Source organism: Orycteropus afer, unplaced genomic scaffold (assembly GCF_000298275.1).
Source record: "Orycteropus afer afer isolate SDZICR_OR568_19922 unplaced genomic scaffold, OryAfe1.0 scaffold00036, whole genome shotgun sequence".
NCBI classification, from domain to species: domain Eukaryota; kingdom Metazoa; phylum Chordata; class Mammalia; order Tubulidentata; family Orycteropodidae; genus Orycteropus; species Orycteropus afer.
The window spans coordinates 1134911-1148042 of NW_006921623.1; the positions used below are offsets into that span (position 1 = coordinate 1134911).

General features: G+C 51.5%; 1 pseudogene; it reads left to right on the forward strand.

Annotated features, from left to right (window-relative positions):
• The first annotated feature begins 2759 nt into the window (after positions 1 to 2759).
• Positions 2760 to 12559, forward strand: LOC103193378 (annotated as a pseudogene).
• The last annotated feature ends 573 nt before the right edge of the window (positions 12560 to 13132 follow it).

Sequence of the window (13132 nt, forward strand, 5' to 3'; positions counted from 1 at the left end):
AAGATCTTTTGTGATCTGTTTGCAAAGCAAACTGGTCCATCCACTATTCCCACACAGGCTCCAAACTTTCCCACATCCAGGTCCTTGCACAAGCTGTTCCCTCTACCTGAAATTCTCTCTTTTATCTTCCTCAGTCCAAATTTGACCCATCCTTCAAGGCCTCAGTCAAACATCACCTCTTCCAGAAGCCTTCCTGTTCTCCACAATGAGAAGCCCTTGGTCATTCCTCTAGATGCTGGCTTTTTTATTTATTTATTTTTGTCAGAGGAGACTCTCTTTGGGCAGCTAACAACTTCTGCCCTATAATATGGTTCTTTGAAAAGTAAGCTGCTACTTGCTTTTATATCCTCAGTACCTAACATAAACCAAAACAAACCAAACTCACTGCTGTCAAGTCGGAACCGACTCAGCGACCCCTCCCTGGGTTTCTGAGGCAGCATCACTATGGAAGCAGATTGCTCGGTCTTCCTTCCACAGAACTGCTGGTGGGTTTGAACCACCAACTTTCTGGTTAGCAGTCAAATGCCTTAGGTACTACGCCACAGAGCTCCTCAATACCTAACATAATAGGAACTAAAAAAATAATTGTTGAGTGAATCCATTCTCTGAGAGTACCAACTCTCTTATTTTCCTTGGCCCCCTGCCTGATTTCTTTCTTCTGTTCCCTGAAACACACTATGCAGACACTCACAAACACATACACCATGCTTTAGTGCTCTACATGTTTTAGGGTGTTGTTTAAAGATGTAGGAATAACACACTATCTCATTTACCTGTGTCCACTTTTTCCATCCAACCCATCTCCAGAAAGCCATAACCCATCCACCCCCAGACATACCCTCTCCAGAAGCCCAATTAAGAGCAGAAGATCAAAGAAGCCTTAACCAAGGTTGCAGAGGTTAGGAGAACTTGAGCAAGGAACCAGCGGGCATTGGGACATCTAGGACTGTTCTCTCAAATCCATCCATCCAGCTCCTACACCATGCCAAGAACAGGATCTGGTGCCACAGCAATGAATCCAATACAGCCCTGCCCCTTCAAGCATTAGCAGTTAGAGGGGAGGTTCCTGGCTGCCTGACTGAGCTACCACAAGCTAAATTTGATAGAACATCTGCCAGCTTAAAACTCTCCCAGGGGCTACCCTGCATTTAAGATCAAGTCTGACGCTCAAGCCCACAAATGGGCCCATACTTAGAGCTATAAGTTTTTCAGCAGCCATTTTTTCAGAAGTGAATGGCCCTTTCCTTCTTCCTAGTCTGTCTTAGCTTGGAAGCTCCACTGAAACCTGTCCACCCTGCTTATACTCATAATACCAGTGGCATAGTCTTCAGCCTCACAGCAACACACAAACCACCACAGTATGACAAACTGATAGATGAGTGGTGGAAAATGGACAGACTTCGTCTCACCTACTTTGGTCATGTTGTCAGAAATGACTAGTTGCTGGAGAAGGATATAATGCTTAGTAAAGCAGATGTCACAGAAAAAGGAGAAGACCCTCAAAAAGATGGATTGACACAGTGGCTGCAACGATGGGCTTAAGCATAGCAAGGATTGTGAGGATGGTATAGGAAAGGGCAGTGTTTCGTTCTGTTGTACACAGGGTTGCTATGATTCTGAATCACCTGACAGCACTTAACAACAACAACTCCTCCAGCAATGGGCTCAAGCATAGCAGCAAGAAATGTGAGGATGGTGCAAGACCAGGTTGTGTTTTGTTCTGTTGTACACAGGGTCGCTATAAGTCCAACCAACCCAACAGCACCGAACAACAACTTACCCAGCAAGGAGCCTTGGTGGTATGGTGGTTAAGCACTTGGCTGCTAATTGAAAGGTTGGTGGTTCAAACCTACCAGTCATTCCATGGGAGAAAACATTGCAAGCTCCATGGGAGCAAGATGTGGCAATCTGCTTACTAAAGACTACAGCTTTGGCAGCCTTGAAAACCCTATGAGGCAGTTCTACTCTGTTCTATAGTCATCTGTGGGATCACTATGAATTCAAATCTACTCAATGGCAATGAGCTCTTGTTTTTTCCTCAACCAGCTGTTGCTCACCTTCATGGCTTTCTTCATGCTTGCTGATGTTTCTACTCTAAATCCAGTCTCCTAAATGCTTCACCCCACATACCTTTGTCTGATAGAAGATCACTCTGCCCCTGTGTCCTGCTGCCCCTGTGTCTCTCTGCCCCTGAAGTCTTCACTAACCCCTCATTCACCCCAGGCTGAACTAGGCACTTTCTTTGTTACCCATCAAACTTTGTGTGCACTCCTTTGGCACATATTACATTAATACTTGTTTATAACATCCATTTCTATCTATGTCTGCCACCCTCAAATGAATGCCTTTAGGGCAAAGAGGATGTCTCTGTATCCTCAAGCCCAGCACAATATTTGGTATAAGGAAGCCCTGGTCACATTCGTTAAATGTAAAAGATGTATATGTGAGTCCATGAGTATACTGTGTGTGTTGAATTAGATCACTAGCTTCAGTGGGAAACCAAGATACAGGGAGGGAAGATGACCCTGCAAAGTAGGAACATAGTGCCTTCCTTCCCCTTCCCCCTCCAGCTCCTCCTCTTCCAGGAACTAGAATTTACATTTTATCAGAAACAGACCACTTCCCCTCTTCTCCTGGCCTGTGTGGAGGGAAGGCAAAGGGCAAAAGGAGCATCGTCTGGTCAGGCGCCTGGGGAGAACTTATTGGGAACTCCTGCCTGTCACCCTGGTCCTGGGTGAGGGAACAGGAGTAGGAGGTCCATGGAGGAGAAGGAGAGGACAGGTTTAAGGCTGCCAAGGGCCCAGGGGCCCAGCCGCCTTGGCAAAAAGTCGACCACACCCGGATGTGGTGGGTGGTGAACAGGATGAGGCAGAGAGTCCCTGCCCTGCAGGAGAAGCTGACTGAATGGGACACTGGCAGGAATCCCGTAAATCACTGAAATGTAGAGTGCCAGCAAAGGGAGCTGACTGCTAGTTCATGCTCTATTTGGGGAGGGGTGCTGCAGTATTTAGAAAAGGAACCCTTGAAAGGAATGGGGATTAGAAAAGAAACCCTGCTGGAAACCTCGGTGGCCTCCCTCTCCACTAATGTCCCTAACGACTAGTTAAGCAGCTTCCGGTCCCTGGCTTAGCTGCCTCTCCATTGAGCGTTCAAGTGATGCAAAGGCAACCTCTAGCTGCTGGGGTCTAGCCTCAGCTCTGCCACTGTTAGCCCTTGTGCCCTTGGGCAAGTCACTCTGTTTGCCTTTGTTTCCTCATCTGTAAAATGGGGCCAGGGTTGGAGAAAGGTCTGCAGAAACCCGTTCAGCTCAGATATCCCCAGATAAAGCAATTCTTCGGACAGCAACCCCCTCCACAGCCCGCCCCCCATCTTAACTCCACCCCCATCGATAGCGTGTACCCCGACTCTGGCCGCTAGGGGTCACTGCCTCCCTTTGTCAACGATGGAGGAGGGCGACTCGCCCTCCGGCCTTCTCCCAGGCTGAAAGGCGACCAAAGGGGTATCTCACGAGGGAGTGGGCCGAAGCGTGACCCCCACGGCCCTCACTCGGCATCCTAGTCGCGCCTCCGGCTTGGAAGGTGTGCGCGGCCGGTCGGAGGCCAGGCCCGGCCTGGCGCGCCTCGGAGCCGGGAGGGGGTTAACGCTAACCCCTCCTCTCGGTCTGACATCACAGCGAGAGCGGGCGAGAGGCTGAGTGAGAGAAAGAGAGCGAGCGGAGCGAGCGCGGCGGACTCGGCGCCGGGAGCTCCACATTGTCGCGGATCGCGGGGCCCAGCCCAGCGAGCGGCAGCGGCGCGAGGGAGGACGCGCGGCGCCCGGGGCTCGCTCTTCTCCCGCGGCCGCACCGAGCCGCACTGCCAAGGCAGCTCTCTACGCGCCCGCCTCCTGGGCCCCGAGCCCACCCCGCCGCCCGCCCGCCACCCGGGCTCGTCCCGCCACCCCCGGAGGACGGGCGGCCATGGACGCCTGCAAGTTGGAGGCGAGCGGCAGGGTTTGAGCGCGCCGGGCAGCCGGGCGCGCCGGGGGTGGGTCCCTTCTCCCAGCCCGGCTCTGCGTGGAAGAAAAGGGCGGGGACCGGCGTGGGGCGGAGAGCAGAGGAGGGGACCGGGTTATGACTCGTGCAACTCGCGGCGGGCATCTGCCGAGCCTCTGAGCCGGCGGCGGCCCGGGCCCGATTGCGGCCGCTCGGAGCCCAGCCCAGCCCACCCGCCTCGGCTGTCGGCTGAGGGCTGACCTGGATCCTCGAAGCAACCGCCGGTCGGCAGTGATTCTTCCTCATCTTCCGGGCTGGTTTCTGGAGAGCCAGGAGCGCTCTCCTCGCGGCCCCTCTCGCCGGACCTCCGGACCCTGATGGCTCGGATGGGGCTTGCGGGCGCCGCTGGACGCTGGTGGGGACTCGCTCTAGGTTTGACTGCATTCTTCCTCCCAGGTAAGCGCGTTCCGCCTCTACCTTGTCTCTTTCATCCAGTGCCTCCCCGGGGCCGGGAGCTGGATGGCAAGAACGTTTGGTTTGTAGGGAGTGAAAAGAGCCAGAGAAGTTAGGTCACGGCGTAGGTAAAAGGGGGGTGGGGGGTGGGAATGGAGAATGGGAGGTTGAGAAGCGAACAGCCTGCCCTGCAGGGAAGCAGTCGGATGCACGTCTCTGTGTAACAAGAAAGCACTTTCTCGGCTCAGTTTTCCACAAAAATAATAATATATAATAGCGTTCTATTTATTTAATAACCAGCTCTCAGTTCAGGAAGCAGTTTGGAAACACTGTATATTACATAAATGCAAAATAACCACCTTCTTGGGGTGTCGAGACAACAGCCCCAGAGGGAGGGAGTCAGTCTCAGAGCTGGGGGGCTGTGGGTTTGAAGAATGGCAGGGGGCTGCATGTTTCTCGCCTGTCCCTCAGTCAGAAGGTTTCGGGCGCTCGAGCCGCTTTGGCCCGACGTCGCCCCACAGTGGGCGCGGACAGCCCGCTTCTGCGGCAGAGGCGGCTTCTAGCTCACCTGCGGTTTCTTTCCTGGAGGGTGAGGCCGAGGCAGCGGGGATCGCATTTGGCCGGCCTCGAGCGGGGCTAGGCTCCGCCTCGGAACTCCGCTAGCAGTTTAGGGGGCTCTCCCCGAAGGAAACGCCGCGGGCTTAGTGCCAGCCAGCTGGCTACATGACCCACTTTCTCGAGGGGCTCCGAGGGGCCTCGCGTGTCCTTTCTCGAGTTGCAGGCTGCCGGCAGCCGAAGGGTTAACCCCGCGGCCGAACACGATGTGGCCCCAAAAGGTGGCCAGTGGTGGCCCACTCTGTCGGGTGGGGTGGGGGCGGAGGCTTGGACTGGCCCGGGCGCTTTGTGCTGGGGAATGAACTGGAAAATGCGTTTAGGAGGCAAATCCGACCAAGTCCCCTCGCCTGGATTTAACCCTTTGTGTCCCAGGGGAAGCTGTCCGGCTCCTGCCGTGACTAATGATGCCATTGCCGGGGCGGGCTTACTCCAGCCCCCTGGTAAGAAACCTGAGACGACCTTCTGCCCTAGCAAGACAGGTTTTTGGGGAATGAGAGGTTGGCTGGAGCACATGGTCCTTACCTTGGGGTGGCAGAATAGGGGATCAGAGCCCTGTGTAGAGCAAAAATATGAATATTCAATGGAAGGTGCAGCTGGCAGCAATCGGAAGGGATGCGTAAGGTATTGCAGATTCCATGGGCAGCTTATGAGGAGGGACTAACCTGGCTGCCGAGTTACTGGGGACCAGGGTGAGGTGGGGTGCACTCAGGGAAGGCAGGAGACTTGCCTCACCCCATCCTGCACCCCATCCTTCTGCCAGCTTACTGTGAGGGCTCCACAGATCTCCCTAAAAGGCAATGGCATGAAGTCCATTTGTGAAAGCTGGCACTGAGGTGTTCCAGCCCCCAGCCCATGGGCTACCGTCCTGCTAGTGTGGAGGTGCATCCCTTGAGTGCTTTGGAATTCCAGGGCATACAGGTGGCACTGTCCACTTAAAAGAGGCATAGCCCAGTGCCCTCCCATGAAGGATGGTGCACGTGGTTAATTACCTCTTTGGGGGGCTGGAGGCTGGCTCAGCTCCCTTGAGAAAGTGGGGGCAGAGAGATGGCATTTTCACCTGGCTCAAACATGGACACTCCCCCCACTCTAAATCCAGGTGACAGTGTGAGGTGCAGAGAAGGGAACCACAGCTCAGACAGGCACTTAATAAGTGCTCTTCGATTGATTGTAATTGATGGACGGGTAGCATCAGTGGCAGCTAAAGTTCCCGGACTTGCCCAGCTCCTTTCTAGCCAGTGTCTGTGGTCCTAGAGGCTCCTCTGCTTTTTCTGTCACATCTGCTTGAAGGAGAGGCAGGTGGGTATGGCTGTACCCAGTTTGACACTTGAATGGAAGCCGGTAGACCCTAAAGTTGCCAGCTCACACCCTACTTTTCACCTCCCCACAGTCTTCTTCCAGATTGCCGGCTACTGCTTTTCTCTGATGACCTGATAGCCTGATGTTCTTTTCTGGGTTTTCTCTGGGCTGTGGCTGGAAGCAGGTGGAGGTAAGGGGAGAGCCCCCAGTGTATCTGATGGCCCCTGACTTTGAAGTGCTCCCAATCTGGCTACTGAAATGTAAACACAAAAATACATTTTCAGCAACATAGACTTTTCCAGGCAGGATGGTGAAGCCCTGTGAGCCACCGTTTGCTTCCTGAGATGACAGTCTGCCCTTCCTCCCTGTTAACTCAGAGGAGAGGGCCAGTGGGACATGGGGTCGCCTCCCAAAGAGGGCCAGGAGGGAGCCCAGGCAAGGAGACCCAGAACCTGCCTGAGAAGCAGGTGCACTGCACTAATGTCCCACGAACACCCCACCCTCCCTAATTGGCTTCCCCAAACCTTTTGTCTGGAAAGAGCACACACACCCCAGGTGTCATGCACACCCTCGGAATTGGTTTGAAGACCTGTCGGGCTGCCACACACCCCTTCACTGCAGTCTGCACAGAACTCGCTGCCATGGTGGTTTTGTTCGAAACTCGAGTGTCAGGACAGTGGGGTTATTTTCCTCTTTTCTCACACGACAGTGGCATGATCAGCCTTGCTGGGCTGGAAATTATGGCAAAACCAATCCCGCTGGCCTGGGGTTTGCAGTACGTGTAAGCAGGAATCTCAGTTCCTGTTAAGAGGCAGCACAGTGGAGAGTATCTCAGAATCAGACCAAAGGCCTGAGAGCTAGGACTTGAGGGGAGGAGAGATTGCAGAGCTAAGGCCCAGCGGCCTGACTGAATGTAGATAGATGGGCCTAGAAGATGTCTATCAGCCTGATCTGCTGCAAATGTGAGACAAGTGGCCCCTTGGAGCCCAAAGCTGGCTAAGACCAGGTCTGTGACATCAATTTCCTTCCCAACCACTCAGCTTTGCACAATAACTCTACCTCATTGTCTTCATTGCCAACCCTCAGACCCAGTGTATGTTGCCAGGACCCTAGAGCTGAGCAGGTGGGCCAAGCTGCTAGAGCAGAGGGTCGGCCCCAGTTGCTGTGCTTGTGATACTGCCATTGTTTAGCAGCTGACTAATGTTCATTGTTCAACACAAACAGAAAACACCCAAGGGAGGTGTAAATATACCTTCGATTTTCCTGATTGTATCTTTCCTGGTTAACCTGGTGAATTGAAGGGCTCCTACCTGGGGGAGAGGTAGAAGGAGAGGGTGTCTTTATATTCACCTGTGTTGATGATTTTTTTTTGTTGTTTTTTTTAAACTTTGAATGTCAGCCAGTGTGCCAGGATTGAATAGACGTGAGCCAGCGGTGGAACCCAGGGTTCTGACCCACTGCATTCACTCTCATCTTCAGTGTACAGTGGTTGCAGGCACACACAGGCTGAGCTCTGTGTGTTCTTGTTGGTTAGCTGTGCACATGCAGATCCATGGAGAACTGGGATAAAGTGTGTACACTAGTATCTGTGGGTCACCCTGGAACTGTATCCATAAATAATGTCAAATATATGTTCACACATAACTGATTTCTTATGGCTGTCCGACTAGGATTTTGTGAGTGGTTCTGAGCCTTGCTAATGCCTTGTTTATGTCAGTGTCGTTGAGGGTGACTTTGGGAGGAGACTTTGGAACTCCTCGGAGACCCAGGACTTGCCCTTGGCGGGCTTCCTCCAAGCCGTGCTGTGCCTGGTCCTTTGAGAATGGGAAGCCTAGACACTGCTTTCTTTTTCTGCTCTGCCCTTGGTTTTAGACTGGCCTCTCTGCATCCTTGCAGGGAGATGCCTGAGACCTTGACAACACCTGGAAAGACTTTCTCCTCTTGCCAGCCTTCTGTTTCCTTGGCAAACAGCATCACTGGAACCCAGGATTAGCTGGAGCCTGGATTGCCCCACAAGTTCTTGTGATCCCTGAATGGCTGGGAGGGACTGTGGGAGACAGTTTTTTGGCTACCAATTTGGCATTTTTGCTTCCTACATGGGTACTTGGGAAAAAAGGATCATCTGGGGGAAAAGGTGGCATACCCTGGGCATAAGTGTGGACTTTGGTCTTCCACGAGTAGCTCTGCAGAGCCATATGTGTGCCCAGGTCTGTAACATATATGTGCATGAAAACATCAAGGCTTGTACAATGGAAAGCAGGAGCTGAACTGCCTTGTTGGAAAGACAAGTAGGAATGAGGAGCAGGAAGTGGGGAAGAGGGCAGTTCTGGGAGCCCTGCACCCTGTGCCCAAACCCAGCTGGGAAGTGTTTCTCTTCCATGATGCCTGTCCCTCTCCATAAAGAAAAGGTCTGTAGAGCCAACAACAGATGTGCTGGCTAGGACAGGAGGTAACTTAAGATCTGAGTAGGGATCACCTTGCAAAGGGAATGCCCTGAGCTGGAGATAATACCTCTTAATCCAGTTAACTCTTGAAGCCCTGAATTCTCTTGTGTTGTTTGGGGCTGAGAGATGGGGAGAAGGGAGAGACAGGAGAAAACACATTGAACCTAAGATCTGAACTCTGACCCATCACACAAGGAGAAATGAACTCACTGTAGCAGGAGAGACTCAGGAAGGACACAAAGAAAGACTTTCTGAAAGCAGACTGTAAGTTCTTCCAGGCAATGGAAAATCCTGGAGGTAAGGGTGGACAATAGGTGTATATTCCTGGGGGTTCCTGGGATCTTTGCCTTTCACAGTCCTCCAGAGAGGGCAGAGCAGCAGAGGTCCCTGGCCTTAGCAAAGTGAGACAGCAAAGTGGGGCCAGGTGACTGGGTTTGAATCCAAATTCCACCAATTGCTAGCTGAGTGAATTTGGTTAAGTCACTTTGGAGGCTTCAGTCTCCCCATCTATAAAATAGGTTTCTGTTAATATAGCTTTCAAAGGAGATTTGTAAAATTAGATTGAGAATAATGTATGACAAGTACATTGACTTAGCACATTGCCAGGCATGTGATAAACATGCAATGAAGTGGTCACTATCATTTCTATTCCCTCTGCTTTTCTTCTGAGTGGTCCTGGTTCACACTAACTCTGCTACTTGGGAAGTGCCAACTTTGCTGACCCTTGAGAAAGCCACTCAGCTGCTTGTCTTCTTGCTGGCTTCACTTCTCTTGTCTCCAACCAGGAGCCACCCTATCCCTATTGGAAATGATGGCTGTTTCTGCAACAGCCTGGGAGGCTCAGGTGCCTGGGATGGCCTCCTGGCACCTGCCTGGGCCTAGCCCTGGTGGTCGTGTACTACACAGGCAGCAAGTGCTGCGTACCTTTTGTTCTGCAGAACATCACCAAGGGCTCCCCTGCTACCTGCCCCTCTCTCCCTGGCAGCAGCCCAGCTGGGTTCTGTTGCCTGTCTGGAGCCCTTGCTGAGGCAGTAACCTGGGGCTGGTCAGGAGGGCCTGGGATTCAGCCCTAGCTTCCTTCAGACTCCCACACTGAGGGAGGAGGGGGTTGGGCAACAGGGCCTTCCCTCTGAGGGCCCATTCATATGGCAAGACCCCCTCCTGGGGTCATCTTCTTCTCATTGGCAGAAAGCCCTTATTTCAGTTTCTCCTGTTGCAATTGAACCCTTTCCTCAGTGATGATAATCATGTCTCCAAATCCAGTAGATCAGGAAGATGAAATGGAGGGGGCGTAGGCAGAGAAGAGATTGAGCCACACCAGAGTAGAATGTGTCCAGTAAGATGTTGTCCCTTCACCAGCTGCTCCCCAACAACAAGCCACAGTGCTAAGTGTCCCCTTCATATGAAGAGTGTAGTGTCTCCCTGGGCAAATAAGAGATACTTTCAAGATATAGGCTTCAGGGTGGCCCAGCTGGAGCTGACCATGCAGCCTAGGTTGGCAAAGTACATGGGACACCTAACAGCAGAACAGCTAGGTGGGCCAGGAGGAATGGTGTCACCTCCTGGGAATCTGAACAGACATGGGCAGAGCATCTGTGCCCTGGGGCACAGATAGGCATGGGGCTAGGGTGTGGCCGGCCCAGGAGCAGAGAGTGGATGCTCAGAAAGCATTATGGACTGAATGGAGCAGCAGAGAGGGGAAAAGGGATGAGAACTGGCAAACAGAAGTGACTCTTCTGGGCCATCCTCCACCCCCTCTGGTCTGCACAGACCCCAATTTCATTCCCATTTTATGGGGAGTCTCATTACCAAGCCACAGACAATAAAACCCACTTGGCCACTCTAGCCCCGAATCTCATTAGAGGACATTAGTTCCCCTGGCTGGTGGCTCCGTTGGGACACAGATACAGGCGTGGCCCAGGGAGCAAAACAGACCGGTGGTGGCCGTGGGCACAAGAATGTACCTCTGGTCACAAAACAGAATGTGTATGGTTTGTTGAACAGAAAACCAATTTTTCTGTAGACTTTTACCCAAATCACAATTTGTAAAAAAGAAAAAGTCCATAGAAAGAAACAAAACAAAAATAATGTACCTCTGGGAATTTTGAGTTCCATCTGTGGGCTTAAATGGAGCCCCTCAAAGCTGGAAACACGGGGTCCCTCCAGCCCATGTAAGCCCGCAGTTCCACCCTATGCCTGAAGGGGAGGAGGCCACTCACCTCCTCCAAGAATATTTAGAGGCATCTGCCAAAGCTCCCTGCACCATAGATCTGGACCTACTCTGAGACATCTGTCTTAGCAGCAGAGACAGAGTCTGGAGTTCAGCACCCTTGGCCTGAATCTTGACTCATCTTTCAGTCCAAATGATGGGGCTAGTCGGTCTGGCAACCCCCATGATGGAAGCATTTTCCTTCACTTGCTGTTTCACACAAGGTCCCCGTTCAGGCTGCCAGAGCTTGCTGGTAGCCTTGGCAAGGGCTTCCTGGTCCCTCCCCTTCCCAAAGCCAGCCCTTACTACAAAGGGAAATGATAGTAGCAATCATGAGGCTGATGAATTTGTCCATGCTCACCCACCTGGGCTGTGGTGGGACCTTGGATTCCATCTTAGGGTTCTTTCCACCACTGATGGGATTCTTTTTTCTTGCAAATTCTAGTGCTTGTTGACAAGTTCCAAAATACTCTGCCCAGCCTCCTATTTGCCTGTACCCTCCCCACTCTGCTTCTATCTTTCTTCCTTTTCAATCCAACCTATCTGCTGGTCACCCGGAAGACCACAATGGCTCCTCGGATATTGCCATCCAAAATAAGATGAGGGCAGCCTTTCTGCTCTACCCATAGAAGGGTTCATATGTTCAAGGTTCCAGTCATAACTTAAAGAGAAATCTTTCATTATATCTGGAGCCCTTGATGTCCTGTAGATGAAGGAGGAGGATGTCCTCAAATTCCTTGCAGCAGAAACCCACTTAGGTGTTACCCACCTTGAGTTCCCAATGTGACTTTTGTATATCTATAGAAGGAAAAGTGATGGCATCTACATCATAAACCTGAAGAGGATCTGATAGAAATTTCTGTTTGTAGCTCGGGCCACTGTTGCCATTGAACACCTGGCTAATGTCAGTGTCGTATCCTCCAGGAATATCAGCTAGCAGACTGCTGAAATTTGCTGCTGCCATTGGAGCCACTCCTATTGCTGGGTGCTTCACTCCTGGAACCTTCACTAACCAGATCCAGGCAGCCTTCTGGGAGCCACATCTTCTGGTCTTTACTGATCCCAGGGCTGACCACTAGCCTCTCACAGAGCCATCATGTTAACCTGCTCACCATCACTCTGTGTAACAGATTCTCCTCTGTGCTACTTGGACATTGCCATCCACTCAACAAGGGAGGTTATTCGGTGGGTTTGATGTGGTGGATGCTGGCCCAGGAAGTAATATGCAGGCATGGCACCATCTCCCAGGAGCACCAATGGGAGATCATGCCTAATCTCTACTTCTAAAGAGATCCAGAAGAGATTGGAAAGGAAGAGCAGGCCACTGCTGAAAAAGCTGTGTGACCAGGGGGGAATTTCAGGATGAATGGACTGCTTCAGCTCCTGAATTTACTGCTACTCCACTCGAGGTCACAGACTAGTCTGAAAGCATGCAGGTGCCCTCAGTGCCTATTCAGCAGTTCCCTCATCATCTGGAGTGCTCAGTCTGCAACTGAAGACTAGTCTGCAGCCCCACTGCTCAGGCCACCAAACACCAAGTGGGTAGAAACCACCAGTGAGTGTTCTTAAGCTGTTCTTCCAAGTCTCTATGAAAATGGAAATAAAATTGATGGTAAATAAATACCAGTTTCTGGGGGGGAAAAAAAGCTATATGTATGTATATATACATATATGTGTATATATGTTGTTGTTGTTGTTATGTGCCATTGAGTCAGACCTGACCCATAGCGACCCCTCCTTGGGTTTCCAGGGCAGTATCACTACGGAAGTAGATTGCCCCATCTTCCTTCCAGGGAGTGGCTGGTGGGTTTGAACCGCCAGCCTTCTGGTTAGCAGTCAAGTGCCTTAGCCACTACGCTACCAGAGCTCCCATGTGTATATATACATATACGTAATTATACATATATATATACATACACACATACATATATATGTATGTGTGTATGTATATATATATGTACACACACACACACGTATATATATATATACATGGAAGTTCTGGTGGCATAGTACCTAAGGCATTTAACTGCTAACCAGAAGGCTGGTGGTTCAAACCTACCAGCCACTCCTCGGAAGGAAGATTGGGCAATCTACTGCCATAGAGATACCACCTCAGAAACTATATATATATATATATATATA